Source organism: Chelonoidis abingdonii, chromosome 1 (genome assembly GCF_003597395.2).
Source record: "Chelonoidis abingdonii isolate Lonesome George chromosome 1, CheloAbing_2.0, whole genome shotgun sequence".
NCBI classification, from domain to species: domain Eukaryota; kingdom Metazoa; phylum Chordata; order Testudines; family Testudinidae; genus Chelonoidis; species Chelonoidis abingdonii.
The window spans coordinates 17,468,371-17,487,773 of NC_133769.1; positions in this window are offsets into that span (position 1 = coordinate 17,468,371).

Genomic DNA, 19,403 nt, shown 5'->3' on the forward strand with positions numbered 1-19,403 from the left:
GCTAGTGAAATAGTGTTTCCTAATATCCAACCTAGACCTCCCGCACTGCAACTTGAGACCATTGCTTCTTGTTCTGTCACTGCCACCACTGAGAACAGCCGAGCTCCATCCTCTTTGGAACCCCCCTTCAGGTAGTTGAAGGCTGCTATCAAATCCTGCCTCACTCTTCTCTTCTGTAGACTAAATAAGGCCAGTTCCCTCAGCCTATCCTCGTAAGTCATGAGCCCAAGCCCCCTAATCATTTTCATTGCCCTCTGCTGGACTGTCTCCAATTTGTTCACATCCCTTCTGTAGTAGGGGGACCAAAACTGGACGCAGTATTCCAGGTGTGGCCTCACCAATGCTGAATAGAGGGGAATAATCACTTCCCTCAATCTGCTGGTAATGCTCCTACTAATACAGCCCAATATGCCATTAGCCTTCTTGGCAACAAGGGCACACTACTGATTCATATCCAGCTTCTCATCCACTATAATCCCCAGGTCCTTTTCTGCAGAACTGCCACTTAGCCAGTCAGTCCCCAGCCTGTAGCAATGCATGGGATTCTTCCTTCCTAAGTGTAGGACTCTGCACTTGTCCTTGTTGAACCTCATCAGATTTCTTTTGGCCCAATCCTCCAATTTGTCTAGGTCACTCTGGACCCTATCCATACCCTCCAGCATATCTATCTCTCCCCCCAGCTTAATGTCATCTGCAAACTTGCTGAGGGTGCAATTAATCCAGCTCATTAATAAAGATGTCAAACAAAACCGGCCCCAACACCAACTCCTGGGGTACTCCACTTGATACCGGTGCCAACTAGCCATCCCATGTAACAGGAGAGTAAGTGGTCTGTGTCATCGAGAATGGGAGCAGAGGTGACATGAGAATGTATATTCTATTTAAAATATGGTCCACGCTATAAAAAAGTTGAGTCAGGACATCTAAAACCTGGGAATGCAGAGGCGAGGAGGACATCCAGAGGTGCCCAATTCCCTTAGGTTTCTCTGAAAATTCCACCCTAAGTGTTATGATCCTCTTCTGGTGGGCTCCCTGGAAGAAATGGCTTTAATAAAGGAAGAGCACACTGGACTCTAATGGTCTGTGTGAGGAAGAAAGGTCTCGTTGTTTGGGCGCTAGCATAGGACTCAGAAGACCTGGGTTCAGTTCCCTATTCTGTTGCAGACTTTCTGAGCTTGGGCCAATCACTTAATATCTCTGTTCCTCCGTTCGTCATCTATACAATGGAGATAATAGCACTTCCCTATTTTATGGGAGTGGTGTAAGGATAAACACACTAGATATCATGAGCTGCTCAGATACTGCAGTAAGCGGGGGAGGAGGCATATAAGTCCCCTAGAATGATATCCATCCCGTTTATACCAGTAAAACCCAAAAGCTCAGAGTTCAAACAAGTACCCAACAGTCTGGGTATTTATTTCAATTATACAGACATGTTGGGTATGTGAGCCTGGGCTCGGAATGTCATGAGAACAAACTTTCTCACAAGATTTATGATGCCTCTGTTTTAGCCTGGGCCTCAGAAGTACAAAGGGCATGGGGAAAATATTCTGAAGAAGTTTTCCATACATTTCAAAACCGCCAAAGAGGTTCAGTTTGATTCTAAACATGGGCAAAAATTTGGAGGAATTCGTATTTTTCCCCAAACCCATTTACCCTTCCCTAAAAATATCTCCCTTTACTAATCTTAGTGCATCAAGCTATTTCGGGGGAGTGGGTTTTTTTCTATTCCCTCAGAAGTTTTCTATGCCATGTGTAGCTTGTCTATGTCTTTGAGTATTTAGTATATGATTGCATATCTGAGCTAGATGGGATATTGTACACTACAGCACGCTCTTGCTCCAGGGAGCTACAATAGTAACAGAGAATGGGAAGTGAAACAAATGCTGGTTACAGACGTAAAGGCATCATGGTCATAGAGGGGATTGAACCTGAGATCTTCCATATCAAAAGTAGAGTCTTTCCGCTGGAGCTAAAGGAGTAACTTCTTTCATCAAGGAGTAGTATAGTGTTTTTAGATTTAAATAATGACTTAAAAAGACACCTCTCCAAGGCTCTAGATTCTCTAACACACCACTAGTTCAATAAAATCCCAGAAGAATTAAAGTAAATTCAGCAGCAACTCTGACAGCCACCTACAAAACATCCTTTCTATCCCTTCATCAGTGCAGGACGTGTGCCCTCAGTCCTCTTCAAAAACGCTGTGTATAGAGCAGGTTTTGGTCTCTGTGGGTATGTGTACACAACACAGCCACTGGGAGAATGCTAGCTAAATGCGAGCTAGCTGTACTCGAGCTAGCATGCTAAAAATAGCAGTGTGGCCACAGCTCTGGCTAGCCATCCAAGTACATGTCCTGGGGTTCGAGTGGGACTGTACTAGGGTGGCTTGCCCAAGCCATTGCCCATCCTGCTGTGCCCATGCTGCTAATTTTAATGCACTAGCTCAAGGAGCACTAGTGCATAGCTGTCTACCTGTGCTGGGAAGCACCCTCCCAGCTGCTCTGTACACGTACCCTTAAAGGACCAGTCACTAGAGAGAGACATGATTATAGACACTAAGCCAGCCTAGTACTGTGCATGTTGGTTTGAGACAGGGCATGTGCTGTAAACAATGCATAGTCCTCTCTGACCTCTGACTGGGAAATGCATTAGCTGCATGTGTCCTATCATACACAGATTGGCATCTGTAGTCTGTGAATACTTTTTAAAAACACTTTCAATAAACAGAGGGCCGAAACCTCAGTTGGTATAAGTCAATAGAGCTGTGACTATTTACACTAGCTAAGGATCTGGCCCTGAATTTAAAAAGACCGAGAAACCGCCTTGTCAGGTGGAACTTTCAAGACAATCTTCAGGTGACATATCTAACTAGTGATGGATCTGAGCCCCAGTGTTCAGATCTGGATCTCAAACTCCTTGAAGTTTAGGAGTATTCAGTTTTGATTTGAAACCATCTCTATTGATAACCTTGAAGGAGTAACTCCAGGTTTATTTCATTAGCACAGCTCTCCTCACATAAGCCAATCAAGCATGTTTGCTACATTTCTATTTGAGACAGGTTCTATTAGGACAAGTGACAAGACTGGCTTATTGTTCTGTGAATTTGCTCATAAATTAATTACGAGCTCAAATGTACTGGCTTAATGCTTCAGTGAGTTGGACATTGAGAGTAAATGGAGATGGCAAATTTCAGCCAACCCACCAGGATGACCTGTCCTCTGAATCATTAGTTCAAAACTACAGTTTCCTTGACGTGGTTTTTCTTTTATTCTTCTAAGGGTACAACTACACTACCCACCGGATCAGTGGGTAGCGATCGATCTATCAGGGATCAATTTATCGTTTATAGTGTAGATGCGATAAATTGATCCTCGATCACTCTCCCGTCGACTGCTGAATTCCAGCAGTGCGAGAGGTGGAAGCAAAGTCAATGGGGGAGCCACAGCCATCGATCCAGCCTCGCTGTCCCCTCTCAATCACTGTAGATAACACCACCCGCCCTGCCTGTCACTCAGGCACACAACCAGGGCATCATCTTCAACTCAGACCTCCGAGCTTTCTCCCAGGCAACCCATCATGCTTGGGAGGTGCTGTTCATTAGCATGTGCAATGCTGACTCATTATCCTCCTTCAAACTCTCCTTTTCCATGATGTCTACAGCAAACTTGACAACAGTTGGGCTGTGGATGCGCTGATACTACAGCCTGGCATGCTGCCTAATACAGTCTCATTGTTTCCCTGTACTTCCCTGTCTGTATCTATCCGTTGTGTCTTGTCTTATACTTAAATTGTAAGATCCTTGAGACAGGGCCTATCTTTTTGTCCTGTGTTTGTACAGCACCTAGCATAATGGGGTCCTGGTCCGTGACTAGGGCTCCTAGGCACTGTGATTATGTAAATAATAATAATTAATAATAAAATAGAGTGGTCAGGCTATCCCCTGTAAACTGCCAGCTTTCTTGCACTTGCTTCTGAAGTGTGTGGTACTGTCAGAGATAGAGTACTGAACTAGATGGACTGTTGGTCTGATCCGATTATGGCAATTCCTATGTTCCCAATGAGGAACATCGCACTGAAATTAAGAGAGGGAAAACATAGGCTGAATATCAAGAAAAGCTGAAAATGAGCTGGCTTTAAAAAGAGTTTTAAAAAATCAAATATTTTTGAAATTTTTCACTGGTACCTGACATTTCAACTTTTTTTTTTGGATCTTTGAAAAAAATGTCAACTGGCTCTCAAGCTCAAATCTTCAACAAAATGTTGTTTTGTTTTTCTCAAATATAATTTTCAGCTAAAAAAAACTATCAAAGACTTGAAATTTGGATAAACTGAAGTAGCTTGGTCCAGTAAATTGTAGAGCATCTTCCATGGGTAATCTTGGAACTCTCATAGTTTCGAACACTTAAAACCAGACTGCACTGAGGCCACCCTGGCTTAACCAGAAAATATTCAATGATATGAGGCTCAAAAAGGAAACCTACAAAAAGTGGAAACTAGGTTAAATTACAAAATATGAATCTACATAAATAACACAAGTATGTAGGGACAAAATTAGAGAGGCCAAGGCACAAAATGAGATTAAACTAGCTAGAGACATAAAGAGTAAAAAAGAAAAATTCCACAAATACATTGGAAGCAAGAGAAAGACCAAGAACAGGGTAGGCCCGTTACTGAATGAGGGGGGTGGGAACAATAACAGGAAAATGTGGAAATGACAGAAGTAATAAATGACTTTTTTGTGTTGGTTTTCACCAAAAAGTTTAGTAGCAACTGGATATCTAACGTCATGAATGTGAGTGAAAATGAGGTAGGACCAGAGGCTAAAATAGGGAGAACAAATTAAAAATTACTTAAACAAGTTAGATGTCTTCAAGTTACCAGGGCCTGATGAAATACATCCTAGATCTAGATTGAATGCTCAAAGATCTGACTGAGAAGATATCTGAGCCATTAGCAATTATCTTCGAAAAGTTATGGAAGATGGGTGAGATTCCAGAGGACTTAAAAAGGGCAAATATATGAAAAGGGAAATAAAGACAACCCAGGGAATTACAGACCAGTCAGTTTAAGTTCAGTAGCCAGAAAGATAACAGAGCAAATAATTAAGCAATCAATTTGCAGACACCTAGAAGTTGATAAGTAACAGTCATCATGGATTTGTCACAAACAAATCATATCAAACCTGGCCTGGCCCCAGGCATCAGCACTGCAAGCAGGTGCTTGGGCAGCCATCGCAAAGGGGCTGCACGTCTGGGTCTTCGGTGGCAATTCGGCAGTGGGTCCCTCAGTCTTTCTTGGAGGGAAGGACCCATTGCCAAATTGCCATCAAAAATGAAGTGGTGGCAGTTGAGCTGCTGCCGAAGTGCCATTGATTGCAGCTTTTTTTTTTTTTTCGCCACTTGGGGCTGCAAAAATGCTGGAGTCTGCCCTGTGTCAAACCAACCTGATAGCTTTCTTTGACAGAGTAATAAGCCTTGTTGATAGGGAGAAAAGCAGTAGATCTGGTATATCTTGACTTTAGTGAGGCTTTTGATACTATCTCACATGACCTTCTCATAAACAAACTAAGGAAATACAACCTAAGTGGAGCTACTATAAGGTGGGTGCATAACTGGTTGGAAAAACATCCTCAAACAGTAGTTATCAGTAGTTCACAGTCAAGCTGGAAGGGCATATCGAGTGGGGTCCTGCAGGGATCAGTTTTGGGTCCAGTTCTTTTCAATATCTTCATCAATGATTTAGATAATGGCATAGAGAGTACACTTATAAAGTTTGCAGACAATACCAAGTTGGGAGGGGTTGCAAGTGCTTTGGAGGATAGGATTAAAATTCAAATTGATCAGGACAAACTGGAGAAATGGTCTGAAGTAAATAGGATGCAATTCAATAAGGACAAATGCAAAGTACTCCACTTAGGAAGGACCAATCAGTTGCACACATACAAAATGGAAAATGACTGCCTAGGAAGGAGTACCGGAGAAAGGGATCTGGGGTCATAGTGGACCACAAGCTAAATATGAGTCTGTGTAACACTGTTGCAAAAAAACAAAAGCAAATATCATTCTAGGATGTATTAGCAGGAGTGTTGTAAGCAAGACACAAGTAGTAATTCTTCTGATCTACTCCGTGCTGATTAGGCCTCAGCTGGAGTATTGTGTCTCGTTCTGAGCACCACATTTCAGGAAAGATGTGGACAAACTGGAGGAAGTCTACAGAAGAGCAACAAAAATGATCGAAGTTCTAGAAAACATCACCTATGAGGGAAGATTGAAAAAACTGAGTTTGTTTAGGCTGGAGATGAGAAGACTGAGGGGGACATGATAATATTTTTCAAATACATAAAAGGTTGTTACAAGAAGGAGGGAGAAAAACTGTTCTCTTTAACCTCTGAGAATAAGACAAGAAGCAATAGGCTTAAATTGCGGCAAGGATAGTTTAGATTGGACATTAGGAAAAACTTCCTGTCAGAGTGGTTAAGCACTGGAATAAATTACCTAGGGAGGTTGTGGAATCTCCATCATTGGAGATTTTTAAGAACAGGTTTGACAAACACCTGTCAGGGATGATCTAGATAATATTTTAGTCCTCCCTGAGTGCAGGAGACTGGACTAGAAGACCTCTGCTTAAAAAAGATGCATTCCTCCTCTACTTCAGAGCAGTTGATGGCTGCATGTATCAACTCTTCTCTAGTAGTGAAGCAGAGGTCCTTGTTCATATCCTTTTGCCTACCCATGCACATAATGGTCATAGAAATCCATGCAAGAGGCATGGGACAGGGCACCAGGAACACCTGAGTTCTAACCTTGGTTCTGCTAGTGAAATCTGCAAATTAGGGATAACAATTCTTACTTCCCTACCTTCCAGCAGCGCACTTAACATTCATTAGCTAATATTTTGAAAAATAATATATTATTAATTTACAGGCCACGTGAAACCAAGCATAAGAGGACATAAACTTGGTTTCCCAGGCAGTGTTTCTAATGCTATTGTGGATAAAGCCACAGTTGAAACACTTGTAAGAGGTTCCCTTGTCTAACTTGCAAATGACTCTTTGGATAAGCAGTATGCTGTTCTATAGTTTTTCCATGTCCAAGTTCTGGCCACGTTGCAGGAAGGAGTAGCCTGTGAAACATAAATGAAGTTAACCTTTGACACATTGTCAGTCCAGAAAATGCCATAAAATAAATGTTTAGAGAATGTGTGGGCATATGTAAACATCCAGTACATCTGAATAGATACATTTGTCCACATTTTCCAAGGGGTTAAAGGAAATTAACAAGCGAGCAGATTCCATATGGACAAAACTGTGGGGCAGACTTTGTTCTTATTTGTTTGTATAGCCCCACTGCCTTCATTGGCATTGCTTGGGCCAGGCAAGGGCAGAATTTCAGTATTGCCAACCCCAAACACTCAAAAATCATGAATCAGGCCCCTTCCCCCATCCCACAACAACAAAAAAGGCCTTGTCCTCTTTTTATTTGCCTTCTGGGTTTTAAACCTTTAGGTTTTGCTTTTTCCAGCTTTTCTCTGCAACCATGAGGACCACAAAAGTTTTGCTTTGTTTAGTTTAATGGAAGCTGAGATTCTAATGAAATCACATGCCCCCCCACCACTGGGGCTTTAAGAAAGACACTAAATATTGCAATTCCTAGAGCTGCCAATACCTCTGAGCCAATGATTTAAAACTAATACCTAAATAATAATAAAATACCTCGTTCTTATATAGCACTTTTCATCAGGAGATCTCAAAGCTCTTTACAATAGAGATAAGTATCATAATACCTATTTTACAAAGATCCTTCTCCATTACTTCCCCCAGAGTCCTGTAGAAGGATTCTGCAGAGCACCCCCCTTCTTCACCTAAACTGAAATGTCAGTTCTGTCCACAACACACCCTATTCTTAATACTGTAATTTGTTTTAGGAGGATAAGCTATGTTCATAGATTAAAATTTCCCCAAGCACCAGTAAATGTTCCCTGCAAGTTTCTGGTCAGAAGTAGTCAGAAGGAGTAAATGAGATTCTTTATTTAATACAACTCACCATGTCACTGCCTTCTATTATTCCTCCTTTCTTCCAAGATGTCTTCCTTGAGCTTCCTCCTTGTTCTCAAGTAAATTTTACATTAGATCACTCCTCTTCAATTAGCCTTAGCAACAATAGTACTTGGTACTTTCCCCATGGCACTAAGATAATATGGTGATGGGTAGTATCAAAACACAGAGATTTGGGAATTTGGTGCTAAATCCAGGTTGCTTAACAACAGTGCAAATAAAATGGCATCTTCTAAGAACTACACTTCCATTTGAGACAAGAACAGAATTCTGGTTGTCCATAGTTCAAGAGATTCAAGATAATACCAAATATAAAAGCCATATATTGTTTTTAAAATGTACTGAAGCAAACTACTGACACCTTGAGTTGCTGACTTAAAATAGCATTTTAATTTTATTGAGTTGGGAGAGTGTTTTTGGGTTTTTTTTACTTTCTGCACTTCACTCAATGAAACTAGATTGGTCAGCTTCACTTTCTGTTTATAATCAGCTTCAGTTTCCAGTTATTGTCCTCTCATGAGACTCTTAGACTGAGTTTGTAGCGCTGCAGGGCATTGAATATGTCCAAAACAACATGTTTTCATGGATTAATCATTTTAAAAGTCAGGGAAATACTTTTCTAATCATATTTGAATTTGTAAAAACAAACAAACAAACAAACATCCTCTTCCATTATTTAAAGAAAATTTAAATGTGGGGCTATTTGGTGAGCTTTGTAAGCAGTCAAAGGCAGTATGCCTTAAAGCAATGAAAGGGAATAAATTTGTTTTGTGTGTAAGCTCTTCAGGAAAAGGATCTGTCATACGATTTGTGTGGTAAAAAGCTATGCACTTATGGGCACTATTGGCCTCATCCAGTGTCCACGGAAGTCAATGAGAGTCTTACTAGGAATTTCAATGGGTGTTAGATCAGCACCAATATAAATGCATGATGATAACAGAAAATGGAAATCCAGCAAGACTGTCTCAAGGCAGGCAGCCCCTCAGCGGTATAAGTGAGAACAATGCCAATTCAATAGACTGGCATATAAATACAGCAGATGGCTAAGACACCACATGTACGTTTGAAATGTATTTGCTAAAGGCCCATCTGGGACTACTCAGCTCTGATTTCTTTGCTTCCACATACTTATTGTCTGAAGGGATGCACTGTCCTTCCCTTATCTAGCCTTCAGCTGGGTCAACATTCAGCAACAACAAAAATATAGATTCTGCTTCCATGTAAGTAGAAATGTCGATCTAATCGAATCAAGCGGAATCATATTCTGGTCTTCTCCTTTATTCTTCCACAGAATGAATCAAAACAGATTTCCAATTCCCCACCACAGATGGCTAATTAGGATATACTAGAATGAGGAAATCTGTTCAGTGGCCTTCTGCTCTTGGAATGGGCCCTCTGTGATGCAGCTGATACCGAGACCTACATACCTTTCATTGATTCAGCCTTTCCCTCACTCTCTACTGCGCACGTGTAACCAAATTTAAACAAGCTGGACTTGCAGTCTCCCCTCCAATCCAGATTTTGTATCATTACTTATTCTTCACTCCAGGGCAAGAGTCTACATTGTACTGCACAAACACATGAGTCACAGTCCCAGCCCTAAGGAACTCTCAGGCTGATACTGTATGCTCTGAGCAATGGTGCAAACAATAAGAGGTGGCAATATCTAGGAAAGACCACTGCTGAAAGGCATTACACTCAAGGAAGATGCTTTGGCAGTATTCCTCCTTCCTGGAACAACATCCCATGGTCGAGGAAACCAAAGGCGTTTATTCAACACCATCTGTGCAGCCATGCATTCATGTGGGTCAGACCTGGCAGTATCATTAGTGCCTGCACAGATGAGCAGCATGGGGTAGTGGTCAGAGGGACAGATGAGCCTCGGCAACCTTTCAGCGATGTCTCAGATTCAGGCTCCAAACAGGCAGCACACACTCCGGCATAGATACTGGAACGAGGGGTGCAGAGGGTGCTGGCTTGAAGTGGTTTCCATCATATGCAGGATTTACAGTTTGGTTCAATGGCTCTTAGCACCTCCACTATACACATTGTTCCAGCACCTCTGCCCCCGGGAACATCAAGTCAGGTTGGCAGATGGATGCCTCCATCCCTCTCAGAAGGGAGTCCCCAATCACCAACACTCTGCATCTCTTGGGTGTGGTTGCTGTGACCGTCCCAGCCTTTGGGGCCAGGGGTCTCTTCTTCCTCAGCCTTGGGAATCTGCCTCTCTCCTCCTGTTGACAGAACAGCAGACTGGTTCCTGATGTTTATTGCATTGGGACAAATTCTTTGCAAGTGTAAATTGGTACAGCTCCATTGACTTTTACTTTGCTAATGTTTAGCTCAGTGCTCTTCACTGTTTTTGAAGTGGGAGCCCTTTTGGCAAAAAACCTTCAGTGTGAGAGCCACATCAACCCAGCACAGATGGTTGAACACATACCCCACACAGACAGTTGAACACATACCTGACATGGACGGTTGAACACTCCAAGTTCGTTGTTGGTTGATATGGTAATATTACCATTATTGGTAATATTGATTGGGGTGCAGGAGGGTGTGTGGGGGGGATGGCTGTGGGAGGGGGCTCAGGGATGGGGTTTGGGGTGCAGGAGGGGGTATGGGGCCTGGCTCCAAGAGGCTGCAGGTTGGGTGGGGGAAGAGTTATTCAGAACCTGCCCCTTGAAGGAACAGCACTTATTTTGGGTGGCCCTGGCCCCATGCTACTCCTGGGAGGGGCCAACATGCCCTTGCAGCCCCTGGGGCAGGCACGTGGCTCTGTGCACTGCCCCTCTCTGCAGGCACTGCCCCCGCACCTCCCATTGGCCACAGTTCCCTATTCCCAGCCAATGGGAGCTGCAGGGGCAGTGCTTGCAGGCAAGAGCAGCACGCTGAGACCTCTGCCCCTCCACTTACCCCCCAGGGGCGTGCTGGCCATTTCCTGGACCAGCGTGGGGCTGAGGCAGGCAGGGAGCCTGGCGCCTGCCTTAGCTGTAGCCCTACTGCACTGCCACAGAGTGCAATCAACAGGGGGCCACACTTAGGGTCCATGGGAGCTGCCAGTGGCTCGCAGGCCTTGCAGTGAAGAACACTGGCTTAGCTTATCCATAAGTTTAGCTGACTGACAGAAGGAAACATAGATTTTAAGGCCAGCAAAGACCATGATGATCATCTAGTCTGACGGGCATAACACCAGCCATAGAAACTCACCCAGTAATTTCTGATATGGGAAGAGACGTTACTCAGATTTCATACCCCCTTGAAAAGACATCATCATCATCTAGGACTGGAATCACATATTCCATGTATATAGAGATTCCATATGCTTCTATTGAGCAAAGTTTAATTTTCATCTCAATGTGTTAACAATTTGTAAGTAATAAAAATGGACCTTTTTTCTCAAAAAGGTAAGTATATTTCGTGAACATTTAAAAATTCACTTTTTTTCCCCAATTTTCCATGAAAACTTTTGGTTTTCCAACAGAAACAATCAACGTGGTTTTTTTTCTTTAATTTTACATTGGAGGGGAAAAACACTTATTTCCACTGCTAGTTAAAAAAGGGAAAGAGGTAAGAGTTTTTTGATGAAATTTTTTTAGCTAGCTTTAAATAACCCCTCCTTCCTCACATAATGGTCTTAAGTAGGAAGATGAATAATGACAAAAAATATTTGCAACCATTTTGGTTCTTTCCATTTCATTTCAGCTGTGTTCACACCTCATTATTTGCTTTTTACAAACATCCATATTCTGGTGTTTGTGGAAATCAATAGTTGTGCCTATGGCTAAAATATTCGCTTACTCAATAAACAAAATTCAGTTTGTGACTAAATAAAATTCATTTGAGGCAAAAGCAAAGTAAGTTATAAAGTTAAGGTCGTCCATCCAATCAGCACACAAAAACAATGCCTTGTGACATAGCTGACTGTGAGGGGGTTTAACCCCCATCACCTGCAAGGCAAGGGAAGAACTCCAATTAGACATGCTCTGCACCTGGGGGGGAGGCGTGATTAACCAATTGCCTCCTGGTCAGAGGAAGCAGAGCTAACCTCATAAGTAGACTGAGGGAGCTCATTTGGAAAGAGGCCACAGCGGAGATAGGTCTCCTTGGAGGAGCGAAGCCCTGGGACAGGGGTTAACCAGACAGATAACAACAGAGGAGGAATACTACAGGAGTAGGTTAGGCTACTACCGGGGAAACTCTGAGGTACAGCTTACAAGGGAATGTCACTGAAGCCTGAGAGAGGCAGAGAAGCTATTACTTCGAAGCTTTGCTTGGAAGGGGTTTAGACTTTTGTGACCTGGCTGGAGGTCCAAACCACAGAACACCCAGAGGGGGAGTTGAGAGAAGAAGCAGGTCTGAGGGAGAGCACAAGAGGAAGTGCCAGAGATGAGGACTCCCTGTAATGCTGTACCCAGGTGCCAGAGGTGAGGGCACATGCTTAGGGTGGCCAGTCCCATGATTCTACTAGCAAACTGTCAATACCGAGGGCTGGATTATAAATCAGAGTAATTTGTGGAGTGAGATGCTATTCAGCATGAATAAGGTAGTAGTGTCTGGCCCTGACTGACTGTTCAATATAAACAGTTGGTGAACAACTTAAAAGCTGAACTTTTTGTGTGCAACACTAGCCAGGTGTGTCTTTGTCCCCCTCTAGTGGCTGGACCATGTAAAGATCCTCCAGACTGCCATTGCCCCTGGGCCAATGAATCCACATTTTTGTTTAAACTCATTGGTCCTTGCTTCAGTCCCTGCAAATGACTCATCCAAAGGTGGTGTTATATTAGCAAAAACTAAATGCCTCTGACTTCAGTTTGTACAGCCTGGTTGCCATTAGCCCAATTTATATAGTAAAAAGGCTAATAGCTTATACAGAGGTCCTGAAACTTTCCTAAACACTGATAGCTCCTTTGGGAGAGACCCTGAATCATTTCTTAATTTTCTTTGCAAGACCATAAGTGATCGCTTACAATACGGCCTCCATATAGCTACGTTGTTAGTTTCACTCTCATTTGATTGAGTTCCGTTATTAAGACTTCCTTCCCTTCTTAAAACCACCCAAACAGGTGATACACAACATGCCAGGTGCAGGCTTCCACTTATGAGCTTTTCTCAATTGGTTTTGCTGGCTGCAGCTGGCTGCCTGATCACAGGCTGGAATTCCTGTGTCAATGCCCCAAATGCTTCTAACAGCTGTCTCGTTTTCACAGGCATTCCTGATTTCTTTTAAATGGTTATTTCCCTCATCCCACACCCCTTCAATTGTGGTTTAACGAAGTCAGACTAAACCACTATGTAGGCAATTTTACAACATTTTCAAGAGCAATTGTTTGCCTCCATCAATGAAATCAGTGGCGGTAGCTGGGAGCTCAGACCACTTAAAACCAGGCCACTTATTTAGGTGCCTCAAAAATGGACTTAACAGCCTAACTTTAGGCAGCAGCTTTGAAACCCTTGGCCCAGCAAAACGTCTTCTCCTGAAGCTAAGGGCTACCAGATTCCTAGGAGGAGTGTCATCTAGTGCAGTGTTTCTCAACCCCAGCGGATCACAGGATGGGTTTAGGGGAGTGCAAGCACAGGGTTGGTATTAGGGGGTGGCAAGCAGGGCAATTGCCTAGGGCTCATGCCATAGGGGGCCCTGCAAAGCTAAGTTACATGCTTCAGCCCTGCCGCCCAGGGCTGGAACCCAAGACCGAGCTTAAGGTAAGGGATTGCAATTGGTCCAAGTAGGGGGAGGTCACAATTTTTGTAAAGTCCAGAGGGGGTCACCAGCACAAAAAGGTTGAGAAACACTGGTGTAGTGATTGGAATATAATAGCAGGAGTCAAGAGTTCTGGGTGCTGTCAGGGCTGGGTTAAGGCATGGGCATGTCATTAGGGTCCTGGGTCCCAGAGGCATGTGATGACAGGGTCTCAGATTCACTTTTTTAAAACTATGTTTCTAGTGTAACCCTTCTGCCAGCCAGAGACAATACTTCCCCTCTCGCAAGCAAAGTCTGAGTGTAGCAAAGCAACTTTTAATAGAAGGAGAAAAGTAACTCAGCATTAATTTGGGAAAACACAGCAAACAAAGGTTCATAAACATAAACCATGAGCAAAAGACCGACCCCCAGCCAAGTTGAGCAGTGTCCTTTTCCCTCAGGTTCTTAAGACCAGCAATCAAAAGTCTCTTTAACGTGCCCGTCTCTTCTGCATCCCACTCACAGTTGCTGTCATTGGTCAGTGCAGATCCAGAGTTAAGAGGCACATCTGCAGAGTTCAGCTCCTACCCTGGGTGGTGGTGATGGAGGTAAGAAGGCACCTTACTCGCTCCACTGCCCGGGCACTTGCTCACCACTCCTCTTCGTCAGCCGCCCTGCTAGCCAATTGGCACTCCCCACCTCTCCGCCAGCCACCCTGCTGACCAATTCCCACCAGCATCTCTGCAGGACTCTGCCAGGCTGTTTTCAGGTCCCACCACTTAACACAACTCTCAACAATTTCAACTGTTAGTGGGAGAGCTTCACTGCTGGTGCACACTAGGCAGTCTCTTGCATGAGAAACGCTGTCCCAAAGCAGGTCTAACACTTAGACCTAGATTTCAGTGATTTCAGCTCTGCAGTGTGTAACAAGACTCTCAGTTAAGTCTAACTTAGCTCATTCATTACACAATGAAGATAGGAAGTATCAGGGTCTAAGACCCATAAGCAGGACCCCCACAGCCAGGCACAGATCTCTGTCCCCACCCTCTCTCTACTCAATGGGCTTTGGAACCCATGTACCCTGACTAGAGAGTGCCATTTAGTTGCGGGTGAGTCCCTCAACCAGGGTATGCCAAGTACAGTTCTGCTGCCCTCCATTCACACAACAAGGATAACAATCCTTTATTACTCCTGCCCCAATAACAAGGAGACTGGGGATCCAAAACCAGCCAAAAGTGGCCATTTGAGCAAGCAATCCCATCATGCTGAGCACCTAGGCAAGGTGGGTGTGCCCATGCAGACGAGATCAGCTCCTGAAGTCCTCTTCCACAGCTCACCACTAGATGTGAGGGGAGAGCTCATTCAGACTCTGCTTATACTAGCAAAGAAAAGTAAAGCTTGAAAACATGCCCAGTGCAACCAATGCACTGATATCTGCCTGACTCTGCAGACAGATTCCAGCAGGGGAAGGAAGAGCAGCCCCTAGAGCTGAGGAAGGAGATTCCTGCTGCCAGACTTACCACCATAGCCTTTTCTCTGGGAAGGGGGCCACTGCCATCACTACATGCTCCGAGACAGACTATGATGAGAGAGCCTACTGTGAGGGGTGAGTGCCTGGAGCCTTGGGCTACCTTCATCCAATCCTGGGTTGCGTGCCTCTCTATCTGTAAAACTGAGATATTATTAAAACAGGGATATCTATAAGCACCTAGAGAATAATAGGGATATAAAGAATAGCCAGCCATGGATTTGTCAAGAACCAATCATGCCAAACCAACCTAATTTCCTTCTTTGGCATGATTACTGGCCTAGTGGATAGGGGGAATGCTGTAGCTGCGATATACCTTGATTTTTAGTAAGGCATTTGATGTAGCCCTTCTTGAAGTTCTCATGAATAAACTAGGGAAATGTAGTCTAGATGAAATTACTATAAGGTAGGCACACAACTGGTTGAAAAACAATACTCAGAGTCCCCTACTCTTTCTGAGTCCAGTACTAGTCCATATTTTCATTAATCACTTGGATAATGGAGTAGAGTATGATTATAACATTTTCAGGTAACACCACACTGGGAGGAGTTCCAAGGACTCTGGAGGACAGCATTAGAATTCTTGGCAAATTGGAGAATTGGCCTGAATTTAACAAGATGAAATTCAATAAAGAGAAGTGCAAAGTACTACGCTTAGGAAGGAAAGATCAAAAGCACAACTACAAAATGGAGAATAACTGGTAGTACTATTGAAAAGGATGTGGCAGTAGCGGATCACAAATTGAATGAGTCGACAAAGTGATGCAGTTGCAAAAAAAGCTAATGTCATTGTAGGGTGTTGTATGTAAGACGTAGGAGGTAATTGTTCTGCTTTGCTTGACACTTGTGACGCTTCAGCTGAAGTACTGTGTCCAGTTCTGGGTTCCACACATCAGGAAAGATGTGGACAAACTGGAGAGAGTCCATAGAACAGCAACAAAAATGAGAAAAGATTTAGGAAACCTGACCTACGAGGAAAGGTTTAAAAAACTGGACAGCTTCAGTCTTGAGAAAAGAAGACTGAGAGGGGACCTGATAACAGTCCAAATATGTTAAGGGCTGTTGTAATGAGGACAGTAATCAATTGTTCTCCACGTCCACTGAAAGCAGAACAAGAAGTAAGGGGCTTAATCTGCAGAAAGGGAAATTTAGGTTAGCGATTAGGGGAAACTTTCTGACTATAAGGACTGTTAACGCTGTGTAATAGGCTTCCAAGGGAGTTTGTGGAATCCCCATCATTGGCGGCTTTTAAGAAAAAGGTGGACAAACACCTGTCAGGGATGGTCTAGGTTTACTTGATCCTGCCTCAGTAGAGGGGGCTAGACTTGATGACCTCTTGAAGTCCCTGCCAGCCCTACATTTCTATGATTCTATATCTACCTACTTCATAGGGTTGTTGTGAAACTAGCAGTAATTTATAATGTTTGAGATCCTTTGATGGAAGATACAAGAGGCCAAGTATCATTATTATTTCTGAGACCAGCTTGTATCTCTGAATCAGTATGATAACAAAGCCCTAACTTTACGGGCCTTATTGGCTCAGATAAGCACAGTCATACATGCAGCAGAGATGCCTCTGGTGATACCAGCCTCTCTATGATCAGCTTACAGTAGCCCAATACAGGAGGCTGAACAAGCTTGTGACCTCTTGGCAGAATCATCCTTTATGGCTCAGTTGCTGGTAACAGTAGCTAGTGTTTCACATTTCCTTCTTCACCACCAGCTCTACTATAGGTGGACAAAGGGCTTTCTCCTCTTGTCACAGGACCCGGGGAGACAAAGTACCTCTTCTGCCAGAGTATGTGGAGTGGCATCCTCAACAGCATGGAGGTAAAAATAGTTGACATCAGCAAATGCAGTCATTTTTAGAGCCACACAATTCGAAGCTGGTGTATGCTGATAGCAGTTATTCCTGTATTGGCCAACAGGGTGTGGCAGCCATCCTTGGTATCCAACACATTGCGCTGTTCCCATATATTATCAGTAATGTTTCCCTCTACCTTGTTTTAGAAACTATTGCTAAAATGTCCATGATATTTATAACATTAAAATGTTATAAATATCAGGCAAGCTATGAGCCACATTCTCAGCTGGTGCAAACGGGCATAGCTCCATTGACATCACCTGACAGAGAAATAGTGAAAATCTGGCCATATGTGTTCACTTGGCTCCATGATAGTTTCATATGAAAATGTAGTCATGACTGAGTTAAAAAAACAAATTATTGACTAGAAGGTGAAACCCGTTTATCCGATCCTTTCTTAACCATCTCTCTGCATTGTATTTACACAATAGTAAATATACGTGTATATTGCTACAAAGCAACCTGTGGCATCTGAGACAAAATGTTGCACAGTTTAACACCATGCAGCAAAAGTAGACTAGTTTTGGGTAGGAAATGCAGAATATCTTATTCAGATCAAACTGGGAGGGACATGTAGGTTGGCAGAATGTTATTAAGCAAGTTGGAGTTTGTCTAGGAACTCGGAGTTAACCACTGATGTTCTGATTAATAAATGCTTGAAGATCTTAAATGTCTATGAGAGGTCAGAACCTCAGATTTATGTCTCTTGCAGAAGATAGCACCTCCAGCAGAAGAGTGACATTAACACCATTCCAGGGCATTAGTTTATTACTGATTTAGAAGGAACAATGCCACCTACTGAATCACCAGTATCACTTCCTAGGTTTTCAAGAGCTAGTCAAATATGGACAAGTTTAGCTTGTGAGATATGAAAGGAACCTACAGCATTAGGTGATACTAACTTGGGGGTGGGATATTAATAAGTCTTAAAATGTTAGAACACAAGTTAGTTACTAGAAACCAAGGGCCAAATTCTCCGCTGGTGAAGTCAATGGCGTTACATCAGCAAAGAATTTGGCGCCAAGGATCTAGTTTTGCTACTGTTTACAATAATGTAACTATTGAAGTGTGTGGAATTACATTACTTTAAATGAGATCAGAATGTTGCTTTGAAGTAGACATTACATTCTGTCTTTTTCATACAAAAACTGGACTGACATTAGTTTAGAGCATAGGCAAGCTAAGATTCAGCCAGCTGGTTTCTAATAAAAATAGACAACTGCTTTGTTGTAATAAGAACCAATCTGACTCTTTATCCATAAGTCAAACTGCACTTGAACCATTTCTGAAATTCAAAAAAGATTCTACTTAATTCTCTTTAATTCAATTTTCACACACCACTGCAGTTCCTTCTTTCAGCAAGAAGCAGAAGTACACAAATAACTCGTGAAAGGGTAATTCTGCAGCAGGAAATACTATAAACTTTATGAGAAACCACATATTGCAAGGTTACCATATCACAGATGGCTGGTTATTTCACACCTCTACAGTTGGATGCATATCTGAACTGGGCCTCAATCCCTTTTGAGATTTGGTCATTACTAATGTACAAGCCTGGTTCTTTCCTACTACACACACAGCAGGAATCTCAAGCGTGATTCTTTTCTCACAGCCGTTTACACTGGAGTAACTCTACTGACTTCAGTGAATTTACTTTTGATTTATACCCATGTAAAGGAGACAGTCATGAAGCCTGTTCTCTAAAAAACAAAGGTGTAATGCCTTTTCAATTCAATGGGAGTTGTCTCTGTATCAAAGAATAGAATTTTGGCCCGCATCATTTAGGATGTGGGTCCACTAATTCCTGGGTGTTCAAAGACATCTAATGCCTAAATACCTTCGAGGATCTGGGCTTAAATATTTTTTGCAAGCATAAAACATTAATCATGCAAATCACCACTGGATTTCAATTAAATGCAGGGATTTATCAATCAAGATGAAAATATCTGGCAGTGAATTCATAGTAACCTCTATCTTCCATATTTCAAACACTTCTAAAGATAAGCACTGAAATAGCTTTCTCCAGTGTACACAAAACCTTCTTTTCTAAAATGTAAATGATTGAGTATTGGGTCACTTTCATATTGCACAATGAGTTGGAACTCTTTAATCATAATCAGTTAGCTCCAATCCAGAAGAACAATTAAGACCTAAAAATAGCAAAGGGTCCTTTGGCACGTTATAGACTACCAGACGTATTGGAGCATGAGCTTTCGTGGGTGAATACCCACTTTGTCGGATGCATGTGACCTACTTCACTTTCAACATGTGAATAGTCCCA